The sequence below is a fragment of the Equus asinus genome, chromosome 3, assembly GCF_041296235.1.
Source record: "Equus asinus isolate D_3611 breed Donkey chromosome 3, EquAss-T2T_v2, whole genome shotgun sequence".
Classification (NCBI taxonomy): domain Eukaryota; kingdom Metazoa; phylum Chordata; class Mammalia; order Perissodactyla; family Equidae; genus Equus; species Equus asinus.
The window spans coordinates 82,422,682-82,433,746 of NC_091792.1; the positions used below are offsets into that span (position 1 = coordinate 82,422,682).

General features: G+C 39.4%; 1 long non-coding RNA gene across 8 annotated transcripts in view; it reads right to left on the bottom strand.

Annotated features, from left to right (window-relative positions):
- Positions 1 to 4,160, bottom strand: part of LOC139044831 (uncharacterized) — a 74,685-nt gene extending 70,525 nt beyond the window's left edge. For all 8 annotated transcript variants that reach the window (XR_011502112.1, XR_011502110.1, XR_011502111.1 and 5 more), the window contains exon 1: positions 4,006 to 4,160. This is a non-coding gene — a long non-coding RNA (uncharacterized lncRNA). The remainder of the gene's footprint in view (positions 1 to 4,005) is intronic.
- Between the last annotated feature and the right edge of the window lie 6,905 nt (positions 4,161 to 11,065).

Here is an 11,065-nt window from a genome sequence, read left to right on the forward strand (position 1 = left end):
GATGTTTGTCTTTGTAAGCTGTGCCCTTTCCAGCATCTTAGGTTTTTCTCATGGTATTCTGATTGCTAGAGTGCAAGATAAAGACCAAGAGATAGCACACATATCAAGAAGAGAAGACTTGAAGAATATACAGGCCTGCTGGCCATCATCAAAAGATAAATTCTACACAGTAACCTCCCTGGTGATGATGAATTGAAACCACCCAACTCACGTCTACAACAAACGTGTTATTTATGCAATTTTTAAAAACAAATAGTTAAAACTTCAGGTCTTTAAGACTCTACAGCAGTATGCTCTTCTTAAGTAAGATCTACAAGACCTGAGACACCTCATTAGTATTTTCCAGACAGGGTTCAAATTCCCTGGTACTGAGGTATTCCTCATCAAACACGGCCTGTTTTCAGTAGCGATTGTCTTCAGCAATCCAGTGGACACTCTCTCCAATTACCTCTTTCAGTGCGCAGACCCAGCCTTTGGGAGTTTCTGGCAGACTCACAAGTTACGTTTAAATCCAGAATCGGTCAAGGATCTGCAAAATGCATGATGACTGTGTACGATCTAAGATTGGAAGTTTTTAACAGGAAAGAATTTTTAACAAGAAATGCTTTTTAATGACATTAACACTCATGGTACAGAGGCCAAATTTGATCCTTCCGTATTTAAAGTTGGCTCAGGCTGCAGACGTTGCTGACCCTAGTCATTCAACATTCAATAAACAAATCGTCCGCATAACAACCGTCTGCCAGGCCTGGTTGGCAGCCACCGTGTGCGTGATTTGAACAAAACAGACGTGGTCCTTACCTTCATACACCTTCAGTCTCATAAGGGAGATAGACATTAAACATGTAAACCCGCAAATAAATGGATAATTACAAGTTGTGATTAATCTTACAAAAAGAAGATAACTGGCTACTATGAGCCAGAATGAAAACATGGACCTATTTTAGATTGGAAGCCAGGTTTTACATACTGAGGTGAGCTGTAAATACTAATAAAGCAATGCATGTGGATAAGAGGCCTAGATATAATAGAAAATATGGCGTTTATGGTCTTTGAGGACGTTCTCTGATTTCAGGTTTTTATTATTTGGTTTGGCAATCACGCTTTGCTCCTAACGTCAGCAGGATGTGAAGGTAGTTAAGCTATAATTATTCTTTTTCTATTTCATTAATATGCAATGAAACATGTGACACTTAACATCTCTTCCTGTGGTCTCTTGAGGCCTCTGACCCTTGTTTTTTCCTGAGGAAAAACACGTTATGTCGACCCTGCCTCAGAGCAGCTCAGGTTCACTCTGTAAGTGTTCCCCTGGCGCAACCTGTGCTGCGCCTGGAACGTGCACTGTACGCCAGTGCTAAACGCACTAAACCCTGCACACTACACTCACCCTGGAGAAGTCACCAGACGAAAGAGAGGCACACCTGAGCAACACCAATGTGCACGGAAAGGTAAAAGTGCCATGAAGGAAAAGTCCAGGAGGTTTGGGGAGTGTAAGACAAGGGGCCTCACCCGGTCCAAGAGATCTGGGGAGGGCTACCTTGAATAGGTGATGTTTAAGCTAAAATCCAAAACATAGGAGTTATATTTGCCTGGTATCCCAATGCTAAAATCATTACATTATAAATTGCTATTTTACAGGCACTCATCTAAAGATGAGAAAAATAATCTTTTTTCTAGCTAAGACCTAGAGGAGTGATTCCCCATAGCATTTATTAACTTAACAGCAATCAAAGTAAAATGAACCACATCCTAGAGGTCAAAATTCTATTTACAGGTAACGGCAAAGAAGGAAAACTACAGAGTCTAAATGTCATCAAACAATCTAAAGTTTTCCAGAGCAGAAGCTTAACTGGAGAAAACATGAACCTTGTAACCAAATACACTTCAAAGTAAACCCTTGCTCCCCTAATTATCGACCGAATGGTATCAAACAATGTCGCTGTGTGTCTGATTTGTTAATGGGAAATTTAATATCTACCTCACAAAGCCGTAGGGAGGATTACATCAATAAGGGCACAAAGTGCCTGATATTCACTAGGCGCTTAATGAGGGTTAGTTTCTTCTTATTAATAAAACCAAGCAACAGTTTTATCTTAGTCAATAATTTAAATAGCAAACAAGAATTATAACAGGAACGAACTCCTGTTATAAAAACCAATCTATCAAAGAGAATAAGCCTTCTCTGTTCCCTCGCCAAGATGGAGACCTCAGGAACAAAGGTCATTTGGCTAGAAATTTCCCTTTTCTGGAAATTCGAGAACTACCGCTGAAGAGTCAGGTGGCTCTATTATTGCTGCCTGGCTGGTCCAAAGGAGAACTCCGCTCAGCCTAACGACAGTGACCTGTAGACTCCTGGAGGCAGGTGGTGGTCTCATGCAAACTATGAGGTCATTAATGTGGCCTCCCTTTCTCTCCTCAGTATAGTTTCAGACCACATATTTCTGAGAATTAATGTTTATCCTTGGGGTACATGTGCGTGGTGTGATTGTGTGTACACACATGATAAAATCAGTCTAAAAGTTTTTAAAACAACAGTAAAAAGGTGTGATTACTGTTCAAACTAGCAGAAATATCACCCAGGAGAGCCAACATGAAGCATCCAGACCCATCCTATATCTAGGCCCCAAAGCTGCAAACCCACAAATTTCTCTGTTGCTACCCTGCAAATTGAATGTAATTTGATAGCAGGCTCTGCTGCCCCAGCCCTGAAACTCTGGTGCTGTTTCAGCTGGAGCTTTGGGGATTTCTCCAGGACTACAAACCATGTGACATAAACTTAGTGGGATGATTTTTCAAGGGAAAGTAGATCCAACAGTGAGGCTCCAGCGTGGGATTTCTCAGTGCCTGTATATTGCCACAGTAAATATTTGAGGAGGGTGCAAGGCAAGACAGACGCACACCTGGGATTTCAGGAAATGAGCTCAGGAGCTGGAGGGGCTCTATAAAGAAACCTTTATGAAGAGCTTTCCCCTGGCTCTTTAAAAACAGCTTCCGTTTCTTCATTTCTGAACCTCTCTGAAAATATTTTGATAAGAAAGGAAATTGTACTAACAAAACAGAAAGACAACTCCAGCAAACGACAGAGCCCACGGAGCACTGCCTCAATTTGTATTGCTTAAAGTAATGACAAGACTTGATTTAAAATAAAATCAAAAGACTTCTTTGGTAGGAGAAAATGGCCCGGATTTTATCAGTTCAATCCAATCAATTACAATGCAAATATCACAATATTACAATGCAAATATCAGGATATTTGCCATGCGCGTGTGTCCGCATCTGTTATACACTATCCCCCTCCAAAAATGCGGTAGGGTCCCCAGGACAATTACTGGCCTACATAACCCCTCCAACTTTCTGAGTATCTCTAGGGTCTTACGCTCGCTCGTGTAGTCTGAATTCCTGCTTCTGCTTAAATTTCTCTGATCATCCCATTGCCTTCCTGGAACTACTGTCACCTGTGCCACTTCACCGTATGCTGTGCTTTCCCTCTCCCTGTAGTTCCCAAACACCAGAGACACAAGGCCCTCGTGGACAGAAGACTTTGCTGATGATTTAGGAAAGACAGAGAGATTATAGAGCAGTGTAGCACCATCAAACAACAGCATTAAATTTCATGTTAGACTCTGCCGCTCTCGTGCTCTCTGGCCAACCCCATGCATGGAATTTCTCATGAGCTGTCTCTCTTCTCACTCATACCTCATTCCAGCCTACTTTTTGCCCTTTTCTATACTCTTCTCAAAACCCTGGTACTTCTGTTGCACCCATCCACAAGCAAAAGACCAAAGACTCCTATTTTATTACTTACAGTAATATAGTTCTGATTTGTCTACAGCTCTTCCCTCTAAGCTCTGACCAGGAGCCTTGCCCTAAATTACACCCATGGCCATTAAGGCATTTCTCCTACATCAATGTGAACCTTTCATTTTTTCCTTGGCCAATTGTCACAAACTATAGCCAGACTCTAAAATAACACATTTTCTTCCTGTTACATAAGTATATACTTACCCAAATGGATGCATATAAATGCATATAAGGAAGGTGCATCAGAAGAAAAAAATTATAATCCCTTACTGAGGAGTGACAAAGACTCTCTTCTTGACCGAACTTGAGTCAGGCTCCCTTGAGCCCTCATCCCAACTAGACCCTGACCTCAGGCTCTGTCCTTGGTCTGTTAGTCTGGTTTGAGCAAGAATTCTGCTGAGTCAGTTTAGTAAAAAACACCACCTGGACATATGATCTGTTTCCTTATCTCTCACCCTCAATATCTTATCACCCTGGCCTGCCTCCAGCAAGGATCCTGTTGAGTCGGCCTAGCAAGAATCTCCCTAGTCTTAATGTTTCCACTTAGCGGTTTTCCTTCCACTGACCCCCACCCTACTCTTTGGCTATAAATCTCCAGGTCTCCTGGTTGTACCTGGAGTTAAGCCCAATCTGTCTCCTCTATTGCAAAGCCCCTATGGCAGTAGTCCCTCACAAATAAGGTCTTCCACAGCACCTTTAACAAGTGTCATGATTAATTTTTTCTTGACTAGGAGTCAACTGCAACTAAGGATTATTAGAAAGTGAAGGTATGCCAAGAAAATGATCTGTGTGTTTTCATTAAATCATCAAAATGTTGTTAGTTCTTAAAAATATGAAAGATCAGGCGAAAGCAACATGGTGGAGTGAGCTATTCCCTTTCTCTCTCCCCTTCACACTACAACTAAATGGACATTCATTGATCAACAGAGGATACTCAACAGCACATCAGGGCACCTGAGAGACCCCCACAGCCATACATCTGAAGGTGGATGGACTACCCTCGGGAGGTGGTGGATTTAGCTGAGCACTCTCTGGCCCTCCAGCAGCCCTGTACATGCATGTGACTGCTCTCCTGGCTGGAGCGCCCATAGCACTGCTACAGCCCCAAGGGTGCGAGCACACTTCAGCACAACAGTGGAAACAGATGATGGCAGTCTTGAGCCCCCACACGATTCCTTTCCACTCAGTGGGAGAGCCCACAGTACCTCCGTGGTTCCAGCAAGTCGCTCTGGCTTGGACCCAAAGGAGATGCCCCACCCACAAGGCAAAACAACTAGTGTGACACAGGAAGAGATGGCAGTGGATCTGCAGGCCTGGGTGAAGGAGTTCCATCCGCCACAAATGTCTATAGTACCACTGTGGTCCCAAAGGAGGGAGCGCATCTCAGCGGAACTGTGGGAGCAGGTGGCATCAGCCCTGAGCCCCCTTGTGATCACTTTACCATTCGGTAGTAGAGCTCACAGGACCACTGTGGTCCCAAGGAGTGACCCAGGATCGGACACACACATCTGACAGGGATTATGGTAGGTTCACTATACACAGCTCCTGCCCCCTTCAGTGGTGGCAGGTGGAATCTGTGACAAGATGCTATCATTACGCAAAAGCACGAATCCACCACATCAAGAAGTATGAAGAAGTATATTAATAAACCAGACCAGAAGGAAAAAGATTACACCCAAGAAGTCAATCCTGAAGGCACAGAAATCTACAGTCTAAATCACACAGAATTCAAAATAGCTATCATTAAAAAATTCAACAAGTTACAAGAGAACTCAGAAATACAGTTCAATGAAATAAGAAACAAAATTAATGAGTAGAGGGAATTCTTCACAAAAGAGATTGGAGCTATAAAGAAAAAACAATCAGAAATGTTGGAAATGAAAAACACAATGAAAGAGAAAAAGAAAAATCTAGAGTCCTTAAATAACAGAGCTGATTTATGGAAGATAGATTAGCAACTTAGAGGACAGGAATACAGAAATGCTTCAAATGGAGGAAGAGAGAACACTAAAACTAAAAAGAAATGAAGAAAGTCTCCAAGAAATATCCAACTCAATTAGGAAATGCAGCTAAGGGTTATAAGTATTCCAGGGGGAGTAGAGAGAAAGATAGGAGAAGAGGCTTGTTCAAAGTAATAATAGCCGAGAACTTCCCAATCCTGGGGAAGGAGCTGGAAATAGACGTAAAAGACTTAATACAACTCCTCATTACTTCAATGTAAAAAGACCTTCCTGAAGGTATATATTAGTAAAACTGGCAAAAGTCAATGGCAAAAGAAAAATATGAAGAGCACCAAAGCAGAAGAAAATAATCCACAGAGGAACGCCTATCAAGTTTTCAGTGGATATCTCAGCAGAAACCTTACGGGCTAGGAGAGAATTGAATGATATATTCAAAATTCTGAAAGACAAAAACTGGCGGCCAAGAATACTCTATCCAGTGAAAATATCCTTCAGATATGATAGAGAAATAAAAACTTATCCAGAGAAACTATAGCTGAGGGAGTTCATCACCACAAGATCCCTACTACAACATGTGATCAAGAAGGTCCTCAGATCGGAGGAAAAAAAAAAAAAGGAAGAGATTACAAAGCCTTGAGCAAGGAGACACATAGGCAGACAGAATCAGAAAATTGTAACTCTCTGTCAGAACAGATTAGCAAACGTATAATTATAACATCAAAGATAAAGTGAAGGAAAACATCAAGAATAAATATACTCACTTCATTTTAACCACAAACTCACAACACAAAACACAATAATGTGTTGCAATAGTAACTTAGAAGGGGAAGAGGAGAGGGATGGAAACTGCTTGAACCAAGAAAATAAGAGGCTATCAGAAAATAGAGTACCTCATCTATGACATCTTTTATACAATCCTCACAGTAACCACTAAACAGAAAAATCAGAAATGAGATGAAAATGATAAATACAGGGGAAACTGAGAAAACTATCATAGAGAGCCACCAAACTGAATGGGCAGTCCAAAATACATGAGATGGGAAAAAAGGGAAATACAGAACAACCAGAAAATGACTGATAAAATGGCAGCATTAGGCCCTCACATATCAATAATCACTCTAAATGGAAACAGATTGAATTCCCCAATCAAAAGACATGCAGTGGTTTGAAGGGTTAAAACACAAGACCCAAGAATATGCTTCCTCTGGGAAACACATCTCAGCTCTGAGGCAGACACAGCCTCAGAGTGAAGGGATGGAAAATGATACTCCAAGCAAATAGCAAACAAAGAAAGCAGATGTTGCCATACTTACATCAGACAAAGTAAACTTCAAGAAAAAAAGGCAATAAGAGACAAAGGGGGTAATATATTACGGTAAAAGGGACATTCCACCAAGAGGACGTAACATTTATGAACACATATGCACCTAACACAGAGGACCCAAAGTACATATAATAACTATTAAGAGACGTAAAGTGAGAAATTGACAGCAACACAAATAATAGTAGGGAACATCAACAATGCACTTACATCAATGGATAGATCACCAAGACAGAGTGTCAACAAGGAAATAGTGGAATTAAACAAAAACTATAAGTGGACTTACTGGATGTCTATAGAAAACTCCATCCAAAATAAGCAGAATACACATTCTTCTCAAGTGCACACAGGACATTCTCAAAGATAGATCATACGTTGGGAAACAAGGTAAGCCTCAATAAATTTAGGAAGACTGAATTCCTGTCAAGCATCTTTTCTGACCATAATGCTATGAAACTAGAAATCAACTACAAGAAAAAACCTGGGAAAGTCACAAACATGGAGAGACTAAACAACATGCTACTGAACAACCAATGGATCACTGGAGAAATGGAAAAATATCTGGAGACAATAAAAATGAAAATACATCATACCAACTCATACGGCATGCAGCAAAAGCAGTCCTAAGAGGGAAATTCATAGCAATACAGGCCTGCCTTAACGAAGAAGAAAAATCTCAAATAAGCCATGTTAGACTACACCTAACAGAATTAGAAAAAGAACAAACCCAAAGTCAGCAGAAGGAAGGAAACAATTAAAATTAAAGCAGAAATAAATGAAATTGAAACCAAAAATATAGTAGAAAGGATCAATGAAACAAAGAGCTGGTTCTTTGAGAAGATAAACAAAATTGACAAACCTTTAGCCAGACTCACTAACAAAAAAAAAGAAAAGGCTCAAATAAATAAAATTATAAATGAAAGAGGAGAACTTACAACAGATACCAAGGAAATACAAAGTATTATGAAAGAATAACTATGAAAAACTATATGCCAACACATTGGACAATCTAGAAGAAGTGGATAAACTCTTAGACTCATACAACCACCCAAAACTGAAACAAGAAGAAATAGAGAATCTGAATAGACCAATCACAAATAAAGGGATGCAAACAGTAATAAAAAACCTCCCAAAAAACAAACTATTCCAGAAAATTGAAGAAGACAGAATACTTCCTAACACATTTTATGAGGTCAACATCCCCATGATCCCAAAACCAGACAAGGGCAACACAAAGAAGGAAAGTTTCAGGGCAACATCACTGATGAACATAGATGCAAAAGTGCTCAACAAAATAGTGCCAAATTGAATACTCAAAGGATCATACACCATCAGCAGTGGGATTTATACCATTGATGCAGGGGATGGTTCTACATCCACAAATCAATCAATGTGATACACCACATTAACAAAATGAGGAATAAAACCACCAGATCATCTCAATAGATGCAGAGAAAGCATTTGACAAGATACAACATCCATTTAGAATAAAAACTCTCAATAAAATGAGTATAGAAGGAAAATATCTCAACATAATAAAGGCCATATATGACAAACACAAAGCCAACAACATACTCAGGAAGGAAAAACTGAAAGCCAGCCTTCTAAGAACAGCAACAATACAAGGGTACCCACTTTCGCCACTCTTATTCAAGAAAGGACTGGAGGTTTTGGCCAGAGTAATGAGGCAAGAAAAAGATATAAAAGGTATCCAAGTTGGCAAGGAAGACATGATTCTATATATAGAAAACCCTAAAGAATCCATTGGAAAACTATTAGAAATAATCAACAACTACAGCAAAGTTGCAGGGTACAAAATCAACTTACAAAAATCAGTCGTATTTCTATACTCTAATAACAAGATAAAAGAAAGAGAACTCAAGAATACAATCCCATTTACAATTGCAACAAAAAGAATAAAATATCTAGGAATAAACGTAACCAAGGAGGTGAAAGACCTATACAACAAAAACTATAAGACTATTGAAAGAAATCGACAATGATGCAAAGAAATAGAAAGATATGCCATGCACATGGATTGGAAGAATAAACATAGTTAAAATGTCCATACTACCTAAAGCAATCTACAGGTTCAGTGCAATCCCAATCAAAATTCTAATGACATTCTTCATGGAAACAGAACACAGAATCCTAAAATTCATATGGGATAACAAAAGACCCCCAAATAGCTAAAGCAATCCTGAGTAAAAAGAACAAAGCTGGAGGCATCACAATCCCCGACTTCAAAATATACTACAAAGCTATAGTAACCCAAACAGCATGGTACTGGCACAAAAACAGACACACAGATCAATGGAGCAGAATAGAGAGTCCAGAAATAAAACCACACATCTACGGACAGCTAATCTTTGACCAAGGAGCTAAGAACATACAATGGAGAAAGGAAAGTCTCTTCAATAAATGGTGTTGGGAAAACTGGACAGCCACAAGCAAAATGAAAGCAGATCATTAGCTTTCACCATACACAAACATCAACTCAAAATGGATCAAAGACTTGAATGTAAGACCCGAAACCATGGAATTCCTAGAAGAAAATATAGGCAGTACACTCTTCGACATTGGTCTTAGAGGGATCATTTCGAATACCATGTCTCCTCGGGCAAGGGAAACAAAAGAAAAGATAAACAAATGACACTTCATCAGATTAAAGAGCTTCTGCAAGGCGTAGGAAACCATGAACAAAAGGAAAAGACAACCCACCAACTGGGAGAAAATATTTGCAAATCATGTATCTGACAAGGAGTTAATCTCAGAGTATATAAAGAACTCATACAACTCAATAACAAAAAAACAAACAGCCCATCAAAACATGGGCAGAGGATATGAACAGACATTTTTCCAAAGAAGATATGCAGATCGCCAACAGCCACGTGAAAAGATGTACAACATCACTAATTATTAGGGAAATGAAAATCAAAACTACAATGAGATATCACCTTACACCTGTCAAAATGGCTATAATTAAGAAGATAAGAAATAACAAACGTTAGAGAAGATATGGAGAAAAGGGAACCCTCATACCCTGCTGGTGGGAATGCAAACTGGTGCAGCCACTATGGAAAACAGTATGGAGATTTCTCAAAAAAACAAAAATAGAAATACCATATGACCAGCTATTCCACTACTAGGTATTTATTGAAAGAACTTGAAATCAACAATTCAAAGAGATTTATGCACCCCTATGTCCATCGCAGCATTATTCACAATAGCCAAGACATGGAAGCAACCCAATGCCTATTGAGGGATGAATGGATGAAGAGGATGTTGCATATATTTACAATGGAATACTACTCAGCCATAAAAAATGGCAAATCCCATTTGCAACAACATGGTTGGAACTTGAGGGTATTATGCTAAGCGAAATAAGCCAGACAGGGAAAGACAAACACCATGATTTCACTCACATGTGGAAGATAAACAAACACATGGCTAAGGAGAACAGATTAGTGTTTACCTATAGGGAAGGGGGTGGGGGAGGGCAAAAGTGGTAAAGGGGCACACATGTATGGTGACAGATAACACCTAGACTATTGATGATGAACACGATGCAGTCTATACAGAAACTGATATATAATAATGTACTCCTGAAATTTACACAATGTTATAAGCCAATGTGACCTCAATAAAATAATTAAAAAATTTTTTAAAAAGAAAACAGTTTCCATTAAAGGATAAAGATGGAAACCAGGTAAGTTAAGAAGTGAAATGTGGGTAGTAAGAAAGTAGAAGCAAGGAGTATAAAGTTTACTTCCAAGAGTGTAATAGGACAACTTAAATATTCAACAATAAAATGTTAGTTAAAGTCTGGAGGAGATAGGAGAATACCATGGGACCATTAAAAGAAACGATACAGAAAAACCAAACATACCAACAGAGAAAGATGGTAAAACATGTTGTCAGACTTTTTAAAACACGTACAACACAGAACATTTGCATGCACTAAGATCAAGGCTCAAAATAT